Source organism: Colobus angolensis, unplaced genomic scaffold (assembly GCF_000951035.1).
Source record: "Colobus angolensis palliatus isolate OR3802 unplaced genomic scaffold, Cang.pa_1.0 Scaffold68, whole genome shotgun sequence".
NCBI classification, from domain to species: domain Eukaryota; kingdom Metazoa; phylum Chordata; class Mammalia; order Primates; family Cercopithecidae; genus Colobus; species Colobus angolensis.
The window spans coordinates 583,561-606,638 of NW_012120487.1; positions in this window are offsets into that span (position 1 = coordinate 583,561).

Here is a 23,078-nt window from a genome sequence, read left to right on the forward strand (position 1 = left end):
CACGTCTTAAAGGCCCCACCTCTTAATACTATCACATTGGCAACATATTTAAATCATAGCATATGTTATGTCCTTTTCCATCCTTCTATTTTCAATCTTTCTGTTTATTTATATTTTAGGTACATTTCTTATAAACAGCATATAATTGATTTCATTTTAAAATATGGGCTAACAATTTTTGTTTTTTAATTAATTAGAAGACTTTAGGTCATTAATATTTTAATGTAATTATTAAATTATTTAGGTTTAAATCTTCATTTCATCATTTACTTTCTATTTGCTCTTCCTGTTCTATGTTCCCTTTTTTCCTTTTCTTGCTTTCTGTTGCATGTATTATTTTTATTCTTTTACTAATATCTTATTTATTTAGAGATTATAAAATGTATTCTTAACTTATTGAACATTATATAATATATAAATTTATACTTTTACTTCTTCCTGAAAGTGCAAGGTCCTTAGAACAATTTAACTACATTTATCTTTTCTGAAATGTCATAGGATTCTTTCATATTTTAAAATTATTTATATTTCTAACCCACACAAGATATTGCTGTTGTTATTTTACATCATCAATATTCCTTTCTATTTGCCCATACACTCATACTTTTTATTGTACTTTCTTTCTTTCAGGCTCTCTAACTTTCTATCTGGGATATTTTTCCTTTAAGAACTTTCTTAATATTTCTTATAGTTCAGGTTTGCTGGTTGCAATTCTTTTATTTCTTAAATTTTGTCTAAAAATGATTTTACCATCAATTTTTGATGGATATTTTCCTTGGGAATAGAATTTCTGATTAAGATTATTTTCTTCCAACTGTTTGATGTTATTCTATTGTGTAGTTTTTATTGTTTCTGTTGAGAAGTAAGCTTTCAATCTACTTATTACTCCTTTGAAGGTAATGTCTTTTTTTTTTTTTAATTTGGTTGCTTTTAAGATTTTTTTTGTCTTTGATCTTCTGCAGTTTAACTGTAATATGATATGGTTTACTTTGAGTTAATCCTTCTTGGGTTTTCAAAGTTTATTGATTCTGTGGTTTGATGTCTTTTGGCAATTTTAGAAAGTTCTCATTTATCATCTTTTTATATATTGCTTCTGTTCTGTTCTTTCTCATTTTTCTATCTGGGATTCACATTATAGGTATGTTAGGCCCTTCTTATATTCTCTTTTATATTTCACATTCCTTTGCTCTCTGTATGTCATTCTGGTTATTTCCTTCTAACCTATCTTCTAACTCACTAATTTTGTCCTCAACTACATCCAATTTGCCATTAAACTGATTCATGATTCACTAAGTTCTTAATTTCAGAGATTTTAATTTTCAGTTCTAAAATTTCCAATTAATTCTTTTTTGGTTTTATTTTCTCTGCTGAAATTCTCCAAATGTTACTTAATTTCTTAAACATATTAATAATGTTTTTAAAATATTTTAAATTGACATATAATAATTGTACTTATTTATGGGGCACATAGTGATGCCATGATACATATAATATATAGTGATCAGATCAGGGTAATAAGCTTATCCATCATCTCAAACACTTATCATTTCTTTGTGTGTGAACATTCAATATCTTCCTTCTAGCTATTTGAAACTATATATTATTGACTATAGACATTCTGCAGAACTGTCTAACAGTAGAACTTATTTCTCTTATAACAGTGGTTATTTTAAAATCTATGTCTGATTAACTAAATTATCTAGCTTCCCTGTAGGTCTGTTTTGTTGTATCTTATATATTTTTTAAATTTGCAGACTTATGTGCCTACATATTTTAAGTTGTTTTCTAAACATTGTCTATGAAAAATTATAGAGATCATTTTGAGGCCTGGGCTGACATATTTGTCCAGAGATGATTTACCTTTTCTTAATAGTGGTTGCGGGTACTATCTATGCTAGCTCACTTTAATACAATCAGTGATTAAGATCATTTAAAACTAGGCCATAGTCCCTCATAGGGTAGTCTATTTCCTGTTCACCCTCTTCTCTTAGGATGTAGTCACCAGGATCTCTACCAAAAGCCTTAAGTGTTACTAGATTCCTTCCTTCTTGGCAGACGTTGAACTCTAGCTTTTGTTTGCTTGGTTTTGTGAATCTGTTGAAAGTTCTGTTCAGTTTCTCAGCCTCTCAATGGTCTTCTCTGAAATCAGCAGATACACCTAATCAAAAAGCAACCTTAAATGGTAAGTCTTTCTGTCTGAGTTTCCTTCTTCTTTCAGTTTTGTTCCTATAATTCTTCACTGCCTTGTTAGCTCTCCAAGGTCTTCAAACAGATGTGTATTATTATTGTTCAGCTTTTCTATAGTGCTTAACAGGAGATTCTGGTCTGAATTAATTAGTCTGCCAGTACTAGAAGTCACATGGAATTACATGTAATAACAACAGTAATAAATTTAATGACAACAGTGGCATAGTGGCAAATATTTAAACCTGTCCCTCAAGAAATGTGTGTATATATGTATAATATACATATATATGTTTATTATACATTTTACTGATACAAAGAATGTGTAGCACACAATTTACAAATAATTAAATGTACAGTGTATTTATTTTATTGTTGATTGCATATTACCAATTAATTCTTACAGAATGCTTTTGTTGATTTTTTTATCCATAGCCAGCTAGTGCTTACAACTGATGAATGAATGTATTCCTTCAGAAACTTTGGTTGATAATTTTGTTTACATTAACAAGAAAGATGAAAGTATATCAATAAAGACATTATGTCACAACTTCACTCATTCATCAATGATGTGAACAAATTTCTTGCTGAATTGCACATTAGTTTTGAATGCTAAAGAGAATTTTTTCAAATTTTTGTGGTATAGACATGACATACTTTTAAGTTTACATTGCGTTATTACATTTTCTCCACCATTTTCTTAAATCTCAACATTCAGCAAAACAATAACTCAAACCCTGATTGGTAGTCTTTGCAAATTTTGGGTATAATTACTCCTATCATAGCTAATTCCAAGCTACGAACATGATATCACTAAAAAGACTTGAGATGGGATGCACAGTAGCATATCATTATGTAGTATCTATCTATGCCACACAGATACAATAGCTGTTAAGAGTGTAAATACCAGTAAAGCGTAAATCATTAGAAAATGATGGGGTTTGAATGTTACCATTGTTTTTAATATAATGCCTTTAATTGTAAGTTTATATATTTTAAGTTTTAATAATAACTAGCTTATACAATTCCTGAACATCTAATAATCTTTCTTTTACAAGATGGAATAAGCTGACTCCAACACTCACTTGACCATCCACTTCTGTATTTCCTCTGTGCCAGACGCCATGACAAATTTCACACATTCATTATCTCATTTAATCTAACAACCGTGCAGGGGAAGTTCTGTTATGCTCTCTTTTTTGAAGGTATACACTCTCAGATTCAGAAGTTGAATAGTTTGTTCAAGGATACACAATTCAAATCCATATCTGTCTGACTCTTAATTATCAATAATAACTATCAGGATCATCAATACCTTTTACTGAATAGTAACTGTGCAGGGCTTTACCTAGGTTAGTTCTTGCAGTCCACTTAATTCTTTCAACCACCACTTGTGTTCTCTGCAGTCAATGCAGTCAACACTTCGGGAAATAAAAAGGACATTCCCCTGCAGGAGGCAGCACTAGAAGGGTCGGGTGAGAACAAGTAGAGTGGCAGTCAGATGGCAAGGCAGGCTCAGTCTCCCTCACATGGTCTCAGCTCCTTGGGCTTCTCTGGATGGTCCACAGGTAGTCTCTGAGGCTCTTTTTGTCCCTGTCCTCCTGACTGCAGGCCCACTGAAAAGTGACGGTGGGCCTTTCTGGACGGCAGGTCTGAGCACCACCCAGGGGAAGCACTGGCTCTCAGGCAGGGCTGTCCAAGAGAGCCCCAGGAGGTAACAGCAGAGGCGCAGGGCCCTGGCAGGGAGGCCACGACTCCTGCCTCTCCTCCTCATGCCACGCCCACACCAATCTGTCTGCAAATCCTGTGCACTCTACCTTTGAAACATCTAGAACCTGACAGTTTCTTACCACCTCCACAGCTAGCACCCTGGTCCAAGTCACCACCATCTCTTGTCACACCTATGGCAGTCACCTCCTAAGTAAAGTAAATCATTTCATGTCACTCCTCTGCTCAAAGCCCCCACTGATTCCTTATCTCACTCAGAGCCCAAGCCAGCACCTACATGGGCCTGCAGGACCTGCAAGGCCTGACCCCTCTTTAGTCCTGCCCTCATCTCCCACTGGGCCTCGAGTCCCCTCCCCTCAGGCCCACTCTTCTTGCTGTCCACGGACATGCCGGGCCCATTTTCCCTAGCGTCCTTACAGCTCACTCCTCCACACTCTCAAGGCCTCTCTGCTGGGTCTTCCCTGGGCTGGGCTGGTGTGAGCACCCCACTTAAAATCACCAGCCTCCTAGCACTCTCTCCTCGTCCCCTGCCACTTGTATTCACAGCTGCTATCCCCTCCTGACAGGCCATACATTCCACATCTTTGTTTCTTATTCTCTTTCTCCTCTCACCAGGAAGCAACCCTGAGGGCACATTTCTTGTGTTCACTGTGGTATCCCCAGCAACAGGAGGACTGCCTGGCACTTAGTAGAGGCTCAATAAATAGTTACTGAGTGGATTCCTGTTCTAGTGGAGGCTGGACTTCCTAGCTTTCAAACTCGAGTCTGATTCTATGTAAAACGCAGTGGTCCTGGGCCTCAGAGCAAGTGGGATCCTTTCCTTTCTTCTCTTCCCCCGCATCAGCTCAACCAGGATTCCTGAAAGCTTTTGCTTCACCAGCCCTCCAGCGTCGCCACCACTGCAGCCCCCCAAAAAGGGCTCTTTCCTCCACCTCCCTGAGCTTCCCTCACACCCACCCACCCCAGGCCTTTGACACAATCCCCCTCCCGTGGGGACCCCACGGACCTGTGCTCTCATCCCCTACCTGTATGTCTGGGTACTTGCTGCTGTCCAGGAAGCAGGCGAGCAGGCAGGTTTGCGTGACAGGGCCTGAGATTTGAATGGCCCGTACATTTGTTCTAAATGAATGTGGAACCAACTCACGTCTTTCACTGGGGTCACAGAAATTTGGTTTTTTCACCTCAGTGTCCTATGTGGACTGTGACAGCCTCCTTCACATTGGCCCCTCCGCCTACAGCTCTTCTTTTCTCTCTCTCCTGGCCTCTTCCTTCACTTCGTCCTAGGCCCTCACTCCCTGTCTGTCTCATCTTATGACTCTGTCTGGAGCTCTCTCTTGCTGCCTCTGGCCTTCTTGCTGCCTCTCCGTGGTCCCAGCCCACGCCCCGGCCGCTTACTTCACAGGTTTACCATCCCCTCTCCCTCTTGCTCTGTCCTTCCCTGTCTCTGAGGCTCTCCACCACCATGCGCTTTTGTTCCTGGGCACTTCCTCTGTTCCTTTCCTGCCCAGTCTCTGTCTCTGTGTCATTCTCAGTCTTTTTGACTTTTTTTTTTTTTGAGGCAGAGTCTTGCTCTGTCGCCCGGGCTGGAGTGCAGTGGCCAGATCTCAGCTCACTGCAAGCTCCGCCTCCCGGGTTTACGCCATTCTCCTGCCTCAGCCTCCCGAGTAGCTGGGACTGCAGGCGCCCGCCACCTCGCCCGGCTAGTTTTTGTATTTTTAGTAGAGACGAGGTTTCACGGTGTTAGCCAGGGTGGTCTCGATCTCCTGACCTCGTGATCCGCCCGTCTCGGCCTCCCAAAGTGCTGGGATTACAGGCTTGAGCCACCGCGCCCGGCCCTTTTTGACTTTTGATCTCTGTATGCCTGTGTCTACATCTCTGCCTCTCTCCCTCCGTCTCTACATCCCTGTGTCTCTGTCTCTATGGCCACTCTGCAGCCTCTGAGACCAAGAAGGTCTGGTGTGGAAGGGGCAGAGAGCCAGGCCAGGCTTCCCTCCCAGCACATGAGAGCTCCGTGGCCCTCTCAGAACCTGCAGGGGCCGTTCTGCCCAGCAGAATGTGTTTGGGCTGAGGCCTGGAGCTAAGGAAATCCATTTGTCATTTCTGACGGAAACGGCCCCTTCCCAGGAGGCCCTGCCTCCCCGTCGCCCGCCGGTGAACTCTGAGCACCTGAGGGAGAGCTCCTTGCCGGGAAGAGGGTTCCACGCAGGAGCAGCTTTCCAAGGAAAACATCGCCCTTGATAGATCATGTGTCGGGAGGGAGTTGGTCCCACACACCATAAATTGCCAGCCTGACCTTCCCCCGCAGGGCCCCGCAGTTCCTGAACTGAGGTTCTCTTGCTGGGCCAGGCTGGGTCAGCACCGCCAGACTCGGCGCCCAGAGAGGGAGGCCTGGGTGCAAGTAGAGCTCGAGGACGCCCAACAGCCAGGCTAAGACGCCCCAGCCCAGGAGCCGCCGGGGAAACTGGAGCCACATTCAGGGGGTTCCCTGGGGCTTTGTAGGTTACAAAGCATGCTCAAAGCATGCTCACAGCCAGCACCTCCTCCGTTCTCAAATCAGGGGCCTTCCTACCCCCATTTTAGGGAAAGTGGTATTAAGATTCAGATTCTGATAGGTCCACAGACATTAGGGACAAAACTGAGAATGTCTGGCTTAAAAATCCCATCCTTCCTCCCCTCCTGGTCCCTATTTATTATCAGAGGTAGGTAGGAGGAGGTAGGTGTTAGCTTAGGCCTGAATGGTGAGCAACATCATTCATTCATTCATTCATTTATTCATTCATTCATTTATTCACCAAATATTTACTAGATATCTACTCTGTGCTAGGTGCTCAGGAGACACAGGGTTGAATCTCACATGATTTTTGCCTTCAAGAAGATCACAGTTGGCCAGGCGCAGTGGCTCATGCCTGTAATCCCAGCACTTTGGGAGGCCAAGGCGAGCAGATCACCTGAGGTCAGGAGTTCGAGACCAGCCTGGCCAATATGATGAAACCCTGTCTCTAATAAAAATACAAAAATTAGCCGGGCATGGTGGTTCATGCCTATAATCCCAGCTACTCGGGAGGCTGAGGCAGGAGAATCGCTTGAGCCTGAGAGGCAGAGGTTGCAGTGAGCCAAGATAGCAGCACTGCACTCTAGCCTGGGCAACAGAGTGAGACTCCATATCAATAAATAAATAAATAAATAAATAAATAAAAAGCAGCAGCTCACAGTCTGTGGGTTGACACACTTCATGTAAAAAGTGAACAGGGCTATATGGGGGAAGTACGAGTGGGAACTGGAGGAGTCTAAAGGAGAATCTGGGGAAATATAAAGTCCCCTTCTAGCCAGAACTGGGGCAGTTAGGGAAGACTTCCTGGAGGAAGTGGTCTGTGAGCTGCTCTTAGAGGAAGGGTATTGCAGGCAGTTGGAACAGGCAGGGTGGTGTGGAGGTACAGAGGCCTGAAAGCAAACAGTGTTCAGAAAGCAGGGGGCAGCTAACTTGACTGGAGAGAGGGGCACAGTGAGAAGCAGAGGAAAGGAAAGGAAAGGGTAGTGAGGGGTGGGTCACTGGGCAGGCCCTGAGGAGGGAAGGCTGGACTTCATTCCAACGATGAAGATGTCATGGGAGGGTTGAAGCATGATGGGGGTGTTACAGGCTTAGATCCGCATTCGAGATGTGGAGTCTATGGAGAGGGTTGGCAGGAATGCTGGTTAGGAAGATTTAGTGACATGGTGTAGGAACTGAGATAGCTTAGAATCCTGACTCGGCCACAGAGCAGCTGTGGAACAAGTTAACTTCTCTATGCCTCAATTTCTTGAACTTTAAAAAGGGACTAATAATGGTACCTTCCTCTTAGAGCTGTCCTTGAGATTAGATGAACTCATGCAAAGATGCTGATGCTGGCTATTAACACCATCGTGGGCGTGAATCTTAGTCCACACATTCAAGTATGCACAACACAGTGAGCCCCTGTATTGCTTAAAAAAGAGGTTGGCTTTTGAGTCCCCACTTCTCAGAGCTGGTAGGAAAGGTGACCTTAGTCACGTGGGTTCCAGGTGGGGAGGGGGCTAAGGTTGTCAGTGGTTGTCAGTCAGCTGAACTCATAGCGACATTAGAGCTGTCCCTCACCCCTTCACATGGCCCCATCTGGCCTGGCAGCTCTAGGAGATTCCTGCGCTGTATTGGGGGTGTGTCTGTCTAGACGTACCTCCCACAGATGCATTATACCCGGAGCAGTCAGTCCTCTCCACTTAGGGGATCCACAGATCTTGCTCTGTTCCTCTGCACAGCCTGGGTCTGTGGAAAACCCTGCCTCTTCCTGTGTCTCCAAGCTGGTTCGTCTCATTTCTCTGTTTTAGCTTTTCTGCACAGCCCTGCTTCTCTTTTCCATCTCCTCTGCAAGCCCTCTCAGTGCTCTTGGGCTTAAGATTTTGAAAAGAAAAGCCAGGAGCCTTTGCTGGCCACATTTTTGCTGCCACACACCTCCCATGAGGCAATGAGCATAGAGTCGGTCTCTGCTGGAGTGAGGGGGAGGGCAAGAAGAAACTACAAGGGGAGGAATGAAACATAACGATTATCTTCACATACCATCCACTGTCACTGTCACAGTCATCATCTCAATAAGAGGAACAAAACCAGGAGCAGGGAACAAGTGCCCCAAGAAGGGACACATTACATAGGCAAACGTCTGACCGCTGAACTGAGTGTACTCTGGGTCGGGGACAGGGACAGGTCCAAGGCGAGCCACCACTGGCAGAGTTTCTCAGTTTTTCCCCCTCTACTACCCCTCAGGGCTAGGCCTATGCTAGCTGGGCCCAATCTCACTTCAGAAAGCGCTTTCTGTGAGTGAATCCACCTCATGGAGGGCCAGCAGTTCCTATGCCTTCCAGGAACTCAGCCGTGGCAGAGACCCCACACTGCCCCAGCCACAGAACATTTCTGGAAGAGAAGGGCAGACACATGCGAGTACAAGGACACATTTGACACACAGAGACCCAGACTTGAGTTCACACCCATCTTCACTGACATGTTTAGACCCATAAAGACAGACACACACTCATTTTCATGTGAGCACACGGATGTGCCCAGATGCACACTTGTGTGGAAAGCTCACAGACACACACACAGCACATGCTTACACTCTTGCACCTACCACACCTCTGTTCACACCTGACCATGTGCCCGCTGGCAGGTACCTCTGCTCTTACAGATAGCTATACTCGGAAACACATAGTCACACTGTATCACAGATCCTTGCACGCTCTGACATGTATAAGCATCACACACATTTACACACACATATGCAATCAACAGATATTTACCTAGAGCCTACTCCTGGGTGGGATGCAATGCTACACTCAGGAGAACAAGGAGTAAAGAAGACAGTGTCCTTCAGGGAGTATATGTCAGCTCAGGCTGCCACAACACAGTGCCACAGACTGGCTCAAATGACAGAAATACAGATTCTCAAAGTTCTGGAGGACAGAAGCCCAAGATCAAGGTGCTGGTAGGGTTGGTTCCTTTTGCAGCCTCTCTTCTTGGCTTATAGATGGCCGTCTTCTCCCTGTGTCTTCAGAGAGTCCTGCCTTAGATCTGTCTGTGCTAATCTCCTCTTCTTATAAGGATCAGGGCCCAGACTCATGGCCTCATTTAACCATCATTACCTCTTTAAAGACCCCACCTCTGAATACAGTCTCATCTGAGGCCTGGGGGTTAGAACTTCAGCATGGAAATTTGGGGACACAATTCAGTTAATGAGGAGCTTGCCTCAAATAGGGCAGATGGGCACAACAGGCAGAAATACGGTTCACCTATGATGAGGGTCTGAACAAACCGCACAGGGTTGAGAGAGGCACAGGGAGAGTGGAGTCATGCCTTTGGACAGGGCAGTTGGGTAGGAGCCTCTGCAGAGCTGGGGACCCCTGCCCTGCCCTGGGCTGAAGGCTGAATGCACTGAGGGGTGGGGGGGGTGGGTTTGTGAATCTCTTCACCTTCCCGTCTCCAGGCTCCACACAGGCTGTGGCTCACAGCGGAGCTCAGTGAGTGTGTTGGGTGGATGGGTGGATGATGGAGGATGAGTGAGTGTGGGGCTCCTCGCAGTTGAGGAGACTGGGCTGTTTTGCAGGAAAGCCCTGCAGAGGCGTGCGAGGCCCATCCTGTGCCTGAGTGTCTGGGTGATCGGCCAGGGTGTGGACAGCCTGGTGGGAACCCAGAGCCTGAGCCTCGGAGAAAAGCAGGAGAGAGGGAAGGATGGACATGCTGAGGGCTGCCCTGAATGCCAGCCTGGGTCTGCTGTGTGACTTTCGGCAATTTACCTTACCTTTCTGAGCCAGTTTCCTCATCTGCAAAATGGGAGATAAAACAGGAGCTGCCTCACAGAATTACTGTGAGGATTCAATGAGATCAGGCATGTGAAATGCGTAGCAAACTGCCTGGCACAAAATACATGCTCAATACATGAAAGTGGCACCATGAGTGACTCAGGTGTGTGCCGTGTGTGTGCCTTTGTTTTCCTGAAGGAGTACTGTGGTTAATAATAGTATTCCTTCTGGAAAACAAACACGGCACACACCTGAGTCACTCATGGGCCCACTTCTCCCTCACCACACACATCCTCCAATCACCAAGCTCCGGTCAGCTCTGCCTCCTGCATGGGGCTTCAGTCTGGCCCTGCCCCTCCACCCCTCTTGGTGATGGCCTTATCTATCGTCTCTCGCCTGGACATCCCACCAGCCTCTCCCTTGGTTTCTCAGCCTCCAGCCTCTTGCTTATCAGTCCAGCCTCCTCGCTGACTTCCAAAGAAACTTTCTAAGCTGCAAATCTGATACATGACTCTCAGGCATAAAATCCTCCAGAGCTCAATGCCACCCATGTAATAAAGGGCACTTGAGACCTTTCAGGTTATAGCCTTAAATTCTACCCTCATCTCCAGCCACGGTCAATGTGCCCCATGCACTACAGGCATATGGGACCACTTCCCACGCCCCAACTATCTCAGGCTTTCTCAGACCTCTGCGTCTTTGCACTAACTGCTCCCTCTGTTGCTTTATTTGCACTTACTGCTCCCTCTCATCTTCTCAGCCTTGACTCTCTTACTAATCCTTCTTTCAAGATGGAGCCTGAGGGTCAGGAAGTCAGTGAAGCTGCCGCTATCGCCCCAGCCAGAGTCAGCTCAGCCCTCTGTGGGCTGCTGGGGAATCAGGCCCAATCCCTGGGGCAGCCCTTCAGCTGCTGCACGGCCACGGTCTGGAGCCCCTTAAGAGCAGGAGTGTGCCTTGCTCTTTTGAATGCCCCTGGTGCCTGCACAGGACCTGGCTTAGTAGGTTCTCAGGATGTTTTTTGAATGACTAAACGAAGGCTTGAGCCTGCGAAGCCCATACTGTTCTCTCAGTTTCACAGATAAGGAAACAGGGGTTCAAAAAAGCTAAGCCATCTTCCCAAGCTTACATAACCAGGCTGAATCTCATTCAGGCATCTTTCTACACACCATTTTCTCTGCCTGTAATTCTCTCTTCTCTCTTTTTCCTGGCTCATTCTTTAGACTCAGCTTAGATATCACTGTCTCTAGGAAGCCCTCCAGGGTCTTTCTTCTGGGCTCACCCAGCGCTTTTCTCCCAACACTACAGAGTAGACTGTTTTTCCCACTGGATTGTGAACACAGGGACCAGGACTGCCTCTAGGGTGTGTGAGGCCTCTGTCTCTGGAAACAATTTGTCACCTAAAATCAGTATGTCAGTGCCATTCTGGAGGCCCAATTTCATGGGACACTGGCCAGTGGAAGTGATCCGTTTGCAAGACTGCTCTACTGGGACCAGGGCCTGCCTGGTCATGCAGCCCCAGGAAAAGCCCATAGCTCTAGTTGCTAGAGCTCCTTAGGGCATCTGGTCAACCCCCTGTGTGAAGAAGAGGGTTGGAAAGAGCCCCAAAGGGGAGAAATGGACCAGGGCCTATACAGGTGTCAGTCTGGGCTCACAGCATCCCATCTATAGGATACTGCCAGCCCTAGTCAGTCCCAGGCAATGGAGAGGGATTTAGAAAATGTCGAGGTTGGCACTCAAAGCATGAGACTGCTTGAGAAGTGAGGCAGGAGCAATGCCCCTGCACATCCAGGTCAAACAGCAGCATTGGCAGAGGCCTTTTCCATCCCATTCACCACTGGGGCAACGTAGTCATGGGCCATGCATATGGCCTGGGAGGTTTATACAACCCAAACCCAAGATGAGCCTATGGAGTAATGAAGTTGCTAAATGTGTGGGTGGCTGTAGCAGAATAGTCTCTAGATCAAGGGAGGTCAGTATCTGCTATCCTTGCTGACCAGCCCACATCTAGAATTGGGCATTCCGTGATGAGCTTCATGTTTGAAGAGGAACATGGAGGAATTGTACTATGTCTAGCTCTTAGAAGGGTCATTACATAGAAACAAAAGCAAAATTAATATTGTGAGATGCCAGAGGGCAGAGCAAGGGTAGATGATACAAGTAGGGAGATTTCAGCTAGATTCAAGAAAGTATATTCTAATAATCCCAGCCGCTCAGAAATGGACTCAGCTGCCTGGGGAGACAGTGAGGTCTCTGCCCCTAGAGGTGTGCAAACAGTGGGTGAATGGGCTACCTCTGAGAGGCTGCAGGGCAAGTCTCTGCCCCAGGAGCAGTTCTGTTAGACTCCCTTTAAGGTCCTTTACAACTCTAAGATTCTGAGACTAAATCATCATTGAGAATCTATCTTGTGGGATGCTGTGGAGGTGAAAAGAGTAAAGAGACAGGACCCCAGCTCCCAAAGTACTCTCCTTCAGGTGGGCAAGACAGACAGGACATTGTCATTTATAATTGAGTGGCAACTGTCATGACAGGGGGAGTGAAGGTACTGAGGGCTGTGAAAGCCTAGAGGAAGGAGCCACCTGGCATCATGACCACAAGCATATCCTTGGGGCCTGGTGACGGTGGCCCTTAGAACAGCGCTATCCAACAGAACTTTCTACAGAGATAGAAATATGTTATAGCTGTGCTATTCAATATGGTAACCCTTGAAATGTGGCTGGTTGGACTGAATTTTAAATTTTACTTAATTTAATAGCTGTATATGGCAAGTGTCTACTATATTGGGCAGCACAGACAGAAGACATTTCTACCATTGCAGAAAGTTCTATTGGACATCACTGCTCTAGACAGTTAAAACAGGCCACTTGGTGATCCCAAGGCCCCTTCCTTTCCTCCCCTCACCGTGTCAGTACCGCAGAGAGGGAGGCCTGCAGACATGGGTGTCAGAGCACCGCACGGGCCAGCTTCTTGTGTGACATTGAATCAATCCCTCCAACACTCTGGGCTACAGCATCAATAAAATGAGGCATCAAACTATAAGGCTTTACAAAATAATAGCAATAAAGACTCTGAGGGTCTAGGACTAGGAGAAAAAAGGAAGCTTCACTTTTTCTCCCTGTTCTTCCCTTTTCCCTCTTTTGACCCCAACCTTCCACCACCCAGACCACAGCTCCCAAAGACCCCAAGAACTTTTGTATTTACTGCTTAGCACTTGCTGTACGGGTCTATGACCTTCTTTAGAAACTTTTTCTTTACGAGTTTATTTTGGCTTGGGCTAAGCATTCATAAAATTCCTAGGGAACTGGAGGTTTAAACGTTGGGCTTGTAAAAGGAGTAGGTGGGAGGGAGTGGGAACCCGGCAGAGAAGGGAGAGGACCGCAGCCAGCCCTTGGAAGTTGGAAGACAAGGCTAAGTTTTCCACTCTCCACTCAAGGCCTCGCCTTCTGTGAGTCCTGGGTCTTTTAGGTCATGAAAGGGGAGAAGAGGAGGAGAAAGAGAAAGAGGGGTGGGGTGGGAGGCGGGTGGAAGGAATTGAAGGCATGAAGGGCTGGGATTTTCCCACTGAGTGAGTAGAGCAGGGCCCATTTCTGATAAGTGGTCTCTCTGTCTCCTCTTGGGTTTTTCTTGTCATTCATCTCTTCTCCAGCCAAGCTGCTCCTCAGCAGGTTGGAGGCGCTGGTGAATGGCTGAGAGAGCGCAGGGCATATGAAACAAATTAGGTCTCTGTTACAGCCACCCAGAGGCGGGTGATGGATGGGGGCCTATGTTCACGGCAAAGCTAATTGGCAACACACAGAGACATCCAAGAAAGTATATTATTTTGCCAGACTTCAGAGTCACTGGACTTTTTTTCTTATTGTAGAACATTATACAGCCAGAGATAAGCACAGTGAAAGTTTTAAATCTAATAAAAGCTTTTGACTGCAGAGTAAAAATAACATACACAGAGAAGTTTGATTTGGATTCAGGTTTTATTAATGTTCTTTCATTGCAAAATGTTTCCAATTATAAAACAATTCGGAGAGCTCTGCATTAATAAACTTGCCTGTCTTTCAGAAGGGCCAGAGATTTTGAAATGCCTGGTGGACAAACACACACATACACAAACACACATACACAGTGTTACCAGAAGGTTATTACAACGATATCTAAAATATTCCAAATTCAGACTTGTGTGACTCAGACCTGGGTAGACGTGAAAAACCTCATGACTGAGCTTAGAGAAAAAGCACCTGAAGTTTACTTAGCATCACTTGATCCAAGTACACGCAAGTAATACTTAAACCTGGCTCAGATGTCACCAGCAGGGATTGCAAAGACTAGAATATTCTAGGCCTCAGTTTCCCCATTTATAAAATAAGGCTGTTGGGTTGAATAGTCTCTGAGGATTTTAGGATTTGCTTCAGGAAATCAGTGAAGGATCATTATTGATTGCCCCCAACTATTTCTTAATCTTTGCTTTGGGAAAAGTTAACTAAATCTGAATTTGATCAGCAATGTGAAGAAAGACCAAATCATAGTTCTAACCTGAGAAACCAGGAGCTGAAGCTTGCGCCAAGTTGTTTGTAAAGAGTAACTAGTAGCATGACTAACTCCAACTGGAAGTCTGCAAAATAACCAGCCATCTTCATAAAATAGGAGAGGGATATCAGATTGGTTTTAACCAGTAGTTTTCAAAGGAACTTCATGTTTGCAAAGTGACTGGTAAATAATGTTTCTTGGTGATTTGCGGACAAGTCGTTTCTCAAATAACTGGCCATTTTCAATTCAAATACTTGCTTAACTATATCCAACTGCTTTGTTTTCTGCCCCCACATAACTGAAGTTTTAACCCTGGGGAGAAAATACAATTCTAACTCTGGGCTTTTTTTAGGTGACTTCAGCTGTTTGGTCCAAGAGGCCTGGCCAGTGTGGGTCAATTAAGGGGAGGTAATATCTTCTTAGGAGACCTCTCACAGGCTCAATCAGCCTGGGGCCAGGAATTTTGGTCATAAACCTAAAGATAAGCACCTCCTTCCCCAAAGGCAGGAGCAAGATCTGTTCCTGCAGGGTGTCAGAGAGGGTTGGGTTCAGGTTTCTCTGTCTGCAGATTTGGAAGCTGAATGTACTGCCTAACGGCATCCCCCACCCCATAACATCCCTCTCTCCCATGCATCCTCCTAATTCCAGTCCTGGCCCCTGATCTAGAGCTCCCCAGAGAAGAGCAAAGACAGAGTCCCTCGGTCAAGACAGACACATGGAGACAGGTTTCCAGAGCTTTCACTCCCAGGAGCCCTGTGCAGCCAGCTCAGCACCAGCTTAAAGCCCACTACTTTTCAAATGGATGAGAGAAGGGAATTTACTTGTCTTTTCTTTTCAGTGGCTCCAGATCCTACTCCAACCAGCCCTTCCCCACACCTGCGCTGCCCCATACTGACTTCTGGGGTCTGGAGAAAGGACACAGTCACCAGTGTGAAATCCGGGCCTGGTTTCCCCGGAGAGAACAGTCAGCCCATCTCCCTGCCCAACCTCACTCACCACCTGAGGACCTGTCCAGGCGCCTTGTCTCCGCCTCACACCCCTAGCCCTTGGGTGTCTCGGCCTGGCAGTGACCACAGCCCTGGGCTCTCTTCTCTCTACCTTCCCAGGGCCTGGATGGCCTTTGAGTAAACAGATAGCCCAGCGAGGTATGTGATCAATTAGCTTTGCTGAAAATACAATCATTTTGTTATTCCAAGCTGATGAGAAGGCCTGCTCTCCCAGCCTCCACATGCCAATCAGCCCGTGTCACCGATATAATTTTCCACATAAACACAACCTTTGTGCAACATCTACTCTTGTAAATAGATGTAATTCCCAAACCAAATAACGCACTTGGAGGGGAAATGGATATTATGCATGCAAAAAGAAAAGCCGGCGATTTTTACACTTTCCAGGCAACAAAAGATTACCCCTAATTGCAAACAGGGGAGGGGCCGGCAGCGGGGCAGGGAGGTGGCCCGCTGCTGGGAAGCCAGGGAGGCCAGCTTGCAGGCAGATTTTTTTCTCTCTCTGCACATGTGTGAGCACAGACCACCAGGAACTGCTTAACCGGGGACTTGTCCTGTTTAGGCAACTGGGGAGAACGTGGTTGTTGTTGTTGATATCTTAAAGGAAACGGAGAGTTATTTAATTATAAGGTTTGGTCTCTCTTGCCAGGAGAGACCCCCCTCCAAACCCTAAACTATACACATCCTGTTGCAGAACGTCCCCCTACCCCAGGAGGTAGGGTATGGCCTCGCTGGGTTGTGGAGCGTGTGAAACTCCACACGCTCCACAACGCTGCTCCACAAATGAGTAGAACATTGAGAAAGACGCACCAATGCATCACCTCTGAAATGCATTGGTGTGTCTTTCTCAATGTTCTGCTCATTTAAGTGAATCCCTAAATTAGACCTTGAAAGCAACAGAAGTTCTCGGGCAGCCAGGGAGTGAGAACGCTGCAGAACCCACTGTATAATCCTGGCCAGGTTCTGGGCACGGGCTGCTCCTTGGGCTCTCTGAATGCTATGGAAATGAAGGCTGGGACGCCTCTCCTGAGCCCCTGGCCTCTCCTCACCCCCGGCACAGGAGGGAGAAAGCTCTTTGGGGCCACTGTCACCCTCCTCAGAGCCCTGGGCCAAAGGGAGAGAGCAGTCCAGCACAGGGAACGGCAGGATTGCTGAGCTGCTCCCGTGTGGTGCCAGAGGGCCCAGGGGTCGGCATCCCCAGGGACCCCACAGCCAACCCCACCCATGAGAGCTGACAGCAGCCTCTGGATGTACTCCCGTGAATCTGGAAGGGGAGAGAATCACAGACGATGGAATTTCAACAAGGACAATTTCTGTCTTTTGCAAAGACCCTTCCATTAGCAGGTGAGTAATCACATCTTGGCCTCAAGAAGGCCTCAATGTTTCCTATAATGCTTCTGCGTCTTTATTTCATCAAAGTTCAAAACAGTGGGTGAGGCCTTAGAAAGGGAGTGTGGATCTCTATATCGACAGCGAGCAAACATGGGTGAGCAGGAAGGAGCAAGCAGCATGATCACGGCTCCGGCTCCTTTCCAGGTTCTGTCCCCAGGCCTGGGAGGGGTGGGTGGCCCCTAATACTTCAGCTACAAAAGATTCTCCTTGCTGACCCCCACCCCTCCCCCTGCCCACGGAACTCAGCCTAAGAACCCTCCTCTCTGAGCGTCCATCCGTCCCTGGCTCCCAAAGCCCATCTGAAACTCATTAGCTGCTTGAAATGATTGTCATGGGAGCCCTTGATGGGGAACAAGAAAAGGAGAGGGATACTTTTAAAGGACAGCAATCGGGACCCAAATGCTGGCAGATGTTTGGAAACCTGGCTTTTGAGGAGGGGCCTCCTGGAGGCATGGGGCCAACTCCTCGGCCTGACCCTGGCCGGGCCCCCATCTTCCTTGCCTTTGTCTTCCCAGGCAGCTCCGGGAGCCCTGGCTGGGTAAAGCAGCTGTCTTCAGGTCTCCTTTGCCACTGAGGAAGAATCCACGGCCCTGGGATGTGCTCCAATCTGATTAGGGGGACAGCTGTGGAGGTCCCTTGATTCTTCGTCACTTGCAGCTTAATTCCTGCATTTTGTAGATAAAATGACTTTGTATTTGTAATGATGATATCATAAAATAGGAGACATGTTGGAATCATGATCGCACATAACATTAATGTTTCAGAACTAAGACTTCTTGAGATTTAATCTTCAAAATATAGAACATTGAATTAAAAAAATTTTGTATTGTAGGATCTTACAAACCCAGTATGTTAGAATCTTAGATTGTTGGAATTCTTGAAAAATTGATTTACAAAATCATATAAATGCTTTAGATTTTTAGTAGCATAAAACATTAGAATTCTAGAATTTTAGGATTATGAAATCAGAATTCTAGAATACTAGAATTGTATAGCATTATAAATATAAAATAATAAATTTATGGAAATACAGAATCATGACCTCTTTCAATCACAGAACTTGAGAATGGTGGAGTATTAAATTAAGGAAACCCTGACAGAATCTTAGAATCACAGGATATTAGCATCATGGAATGGTAGAATTAGAGAACCATAGTGGAATTAGAGAATTAGAGAATCATAGCAGTTTATAATTACAGACTCACTGGATTATAAACTCTTAGAATCACAGAACCTTAGAATCAGAGAGTGTCTGTTAGAGAAGTATCAGATCTATGAATTACAGAATTTTAGAATTATAGGCTTTTAGACACAGCTTTGAAGAATTTCAGAGGCAAAAAGGGATTTAGAGGCCATTTGGCCCTACTCCTTGCTCAGTCCTATTCACACACACACACGCGAAACCTCTCGGTAACCCTATGCTTATGTCTAGACAACGCAGTCTAATTTTATCATTCCTTACATCCCCTAGAGCCGCCGGCCTCCTTTTCTGTCTCCCCTCTCTGCCTGCCTCTCATCATTACAAATTCCTACCAGCCCCCTGTTTTTCAAGGGACAGCTTGCTTTTCATTTTGCAAATCATCCAGCGTCTTAATTCACCATGCCTGTGTCTTGCAGGACAAGGCTATTTCAGTGATTAACGTATCAGTGAAATGAAGCCTTAGCTTCATTTGGGATATGGGAGGGAGAGCAGGAGGGACAGGCAGAGGTGTGTGTGTGGCCTCCGTCCTAGAAACAGCATCGAGCAGGCCCACATAGGAACCCATGCTGCCCATTCCCCCTTGGAAGTTGGTGGGAGCCACGATAGTGGCTGAAATCATACAGCCTGGCCTATCTAGGTGAGAGGAGATGCGAAACTATGAGCCATTTCATGCTTATTTATTTTATGATCCTTATGGGCTGGGTTTACACAGATGGGACAACATGTGGATTAGATAATTTGCTGGGAATTAACGGCCTCCGATGGTTATCAGTCTTGGGGGTGATTAAAGCCGGGTTGATGAGGATGGTTCAGTGATGAGTTGATGATGTTATCCATGTCCTCATCGGGGTTCAGAGAGACGTGGTGGCTCATCACCCAGTCATAAATCCCCACTAGGACAGCATAGTGAAAGAGGATGGTTAGATATCAGCTGGAGATTAACACTTGGGATTCTGTTACGTTTAGGAATAAACCAAAAGCAAAACAAAGTCAGCTTCAGAGTCACCCTGGTAATTTAGAAAATTTTGCCTTCGGAGTGAATTCATCCCAAAGCTCTATAGAAGGACTAGCCAAAGATAAACAATTTAAATATGAAACCTCCTGCTTTTTATTCAGGCACCATAAAGACAGAGTCTGTGCAGTGACCGCCAAAATACGAGGCTATCTTCCTCGAATGATCTTTTCTCCAGCTCAGTTCCCATGCAGAATCTCCCAGCCCCAGGTTCACATAAAGCACCTCCTAGGGGAGGGAGCAGCCTGGGTTAGAAATGCTCAGAGATCATGGCAATCTTCCCATAGATGAAGCATTGCAATCAACTGCTTTTGTTGCTTTCACATCTATTTTTTAAAATTATTATTGGCCGGGCGCGGTGGCTCAAACCTGTAATCCCAGCACTTTGGGAGGCTGAGACGGGCGGATCACGAGGTCAGGAGATCGAGACCATCCTGGCTAACACGGTGAAACCCCGTCTCTACTAAAAAATACAAAAAGCTAGCCGGGCGAGGTGGCAGGCGTCTGTAGTCCCAGCTACTTGGGAGGCTGAGGCAGGAGAATGGCGTAAACCCGGGAGGCGGAGCTTGCAGTGAGCTGAGATCCGGCCACAGCACTCCAGCCCGGGCGACAGAGCGAGACTCCGTCTCAAAAAAAAAAAATTATTATTATACTTTAAGTTCTGGGATACATGTGTAAAACGTGCAGGTTTGTTACATAGGAATAAATGTGCCATGGTGGTTTGCTGCACCCATCAACCCGTCATCTACGTTAGGTATTTCTCCTAATGCTATCCCTGCCCTAGCCGCCCCCTCCACCCAACAGGCCCCAGTGTGTGATGTTCCCCTCCCTATGTCCACGTATTCTCATGATTCAACTCCCACTTATGAGTGAGACCATGTGGTCTTTGGTTTTCTGTTCCTGTGTTAGTTTGCTGGGAATGATGGTTTCCAGCTTCATCCATGTCCCTGCAAAGGACATGAACTCATCCTTTTTTATGGCTGCATAGTATTCCATGGTGTATATGTGCCACATTTTTGTCATCCAGCCTATCATTGATGGGCATTTGGGTTGGTTCCAAGTCTTAGCTATTGTGAATAGTGCTACAATAAACGTATGTGTACATGTGTCTTTATAGTAGAATGATTTATAATCCTTTGGGTGTATACCCAGTAATGGGATTGCTGGGTCAAATGGTATTTCTGGTTCTAGATCCTTGAGGAATCGCCACCCTGTCTTCCACAGTGGTTGAACTAATTTACACTCCCACTAACAGTGTAAAAGCATTCCTATTTCTCCACATCCTCTCCAGCATCTGTTGTTTCCTGACTTTTTAATGATCGCCATCCTAACTGGCGCGAGATGGTATCTCACACATCTATTCTTTTTTTTTTTTTTTTAGACGGAGTTTCACTCTTGTTGCCCAGCCGGAAGTGCAATGGCGCAATCTCGGCTTACCGCAACCTCCGCCTCCTGGGTTCAAGTGATTCTCCTGACTCAGCCTCCGGAGTAGCTGGGTACAGGCATGTACCATCATGCCCTGCTAATTTTGTATTTTTAGTAGAGACAGGGTTTCTCTATGTTGGTCAGGCTGGTCTCAAACTTCCAACCTCAAGTGATTTACCTGCCTCGGCCTCACAAAGTGCTGAGATTACAGGTGTGAGCCACTGCGCCTGGCCTGACACATCTATTCTTAATAAACCATTTAGTTTAGAAACTGCAAAGCCACACAGCTAACCAAATTGCAGTGCCCAACTGGTTCTAGGAATACCGTTTCAATGTAGCTGAGATTTTTCCAACACTGAAATGCCTGCCGGAGAGGTAGAGGATAGTCAGGCCAAACCTGCCTGCCATGCTGTGTGCCTTTGGGTGAGTTAGAGCTCCTTTCTGGTCCCCAGCAGGCCCACCCACAAATAGGTAGTTGTATTAAATAATCTAAACGTGGGAGCAAAAATATTAGAAACAGGAAAATTACAATTTAGCTTTTTCCTTTTTGTGAGTTGAATTTCAACTTAGTCAGGCGAGTGGTTCTATTTATTTCAGAGGCAGTTCAACCAAGACCTGCTATTTCCATGACTCTAGCTTTTGATTTCAGATGTGAAACAACAAAACCATGACCCCGAACTTCCTAGACTGCTGGCTACAGCCATTGTACACGGTTTTCAGTGGTGTCGCATATTGTTAACACAAACGACAAATGTTCATTATCTCCTCAATTCTGAAAGAAGTAAGAAAAGAAATGGGGAGTGAAAATGAGCTAATGGAATAGCACACTAGGTGTCAAGAGGCCTCATTCTATGACTCTGTTTCCCCATCTGTAAAATGGGGAGTGGGTGGAGGCAGGAGAAATCTAGAGGTTACCTTCCAGCTCTGAAACAAAGTTTGAGTTTCTGAGGCCTCAGCCCTGATTCTAAATAAGGGTGTTGGGTGTGTTGTGCTCTGTTGCGTCCATCTGCAGCTCTGCAGGGGCCACCCCTACTGATTCTGGAGATGGGAGGGGTGGAGCTGAGGGAAATGGAGAGTCTTTACAAAGGGCACAATGGTAAATCCCCAATTTCTGGACAAGTCCCTTTCACTGTGAGCCTGAAAGGCCAAGGAGGGGTGAGCAGGGTGAATGGGCTTGGGGATGGGCGGGTGAGTAGCTCTTGCCACAGCCCCATTGAAAGTTGGTGGACCTGTCAGCAATGAAAGGAAGTGAGTTAAAGAAGCAAGTGAGAGGGCTGTGCTAGGGGCTCAGCAATCCCCTGACACAGACGAGGGACAGAACCGCAGGCTCGGTCCAGCCCACGTGGACTGCCTGGCAAGGCTGCAGGGCACAACAGGTCCTCCATCGGGGCTTTCTGCCTTCTTGATTTGAATCCCAGTTTTAAACCCGTGACAATATTGTGTGTTCTTTCATGGTGGATTTGGCTGGGATTTATGCCTGACACTCATGGAACTGCAATTCTCTGGAATGGCCAAGGCTGGTGGTGAGGTTGCGGAGTGGGGCTGGGGTGATTGCAGGGCTCAGACCAGTCCATTTAGTCAAAATATGTAATCTGAAAAGCTACACACCAACCAGCTCCACATCCACAGCTGACTGTGGCCGACAAACAGCCTGTCAGCTGAGTCCAGCAAGGGTTTGGTTTAGATGAACAACAGGCCAGTCCAATCAAAGCAATCAGTTCAGTTATAAAAATGGTAGAGGGGAGAGGAACAACAGAAAAACAGTAATACCAGCAGTTCCGTTTTTACAAAGTGACCGTGCAACTTCCTTGACTATGTACAGGAAAGCAACCAAGCAATTCTCCAACACAATTGCTCAGCCTTGTCCCGTCAGTCACTTGGCAGCTCTGGAGATAGAAGCATTTAGAACTGATCCTGTGGTCCAGTCTGCCCCCCTGTCTCATGCCGTGGAACCTCAGAATTATGACATTGTCAGAACTGGTAGAGAGTGGGGCTTGGGAATCATGCAGCCTCACCCCTCCTCATCCCAGGGGTTACAAAGAACCCAGGTCCTTACCAAGATGCCACAGCACTTCAGGAGATTCCCCTTCTCTCTTTGAGCTGAATGTCCCTCAGTGGCAACTAGTTCTTCCTTGTGTCTAACCAGAGTCTCTCTCCCTGCAGGAGCAGCTTGGATGCTCCTCCTTGTGGCCAGTCTCCAGAGGTGAGTGTGCTGGGATCCTGGCCTGGGAGTGGGCTGGTGAACCCTATTCCCTGAGGTAGCAGAGGGTTAGATGGTGGAGGAGAGCCTGGAGGGCTGTCTCTGTGT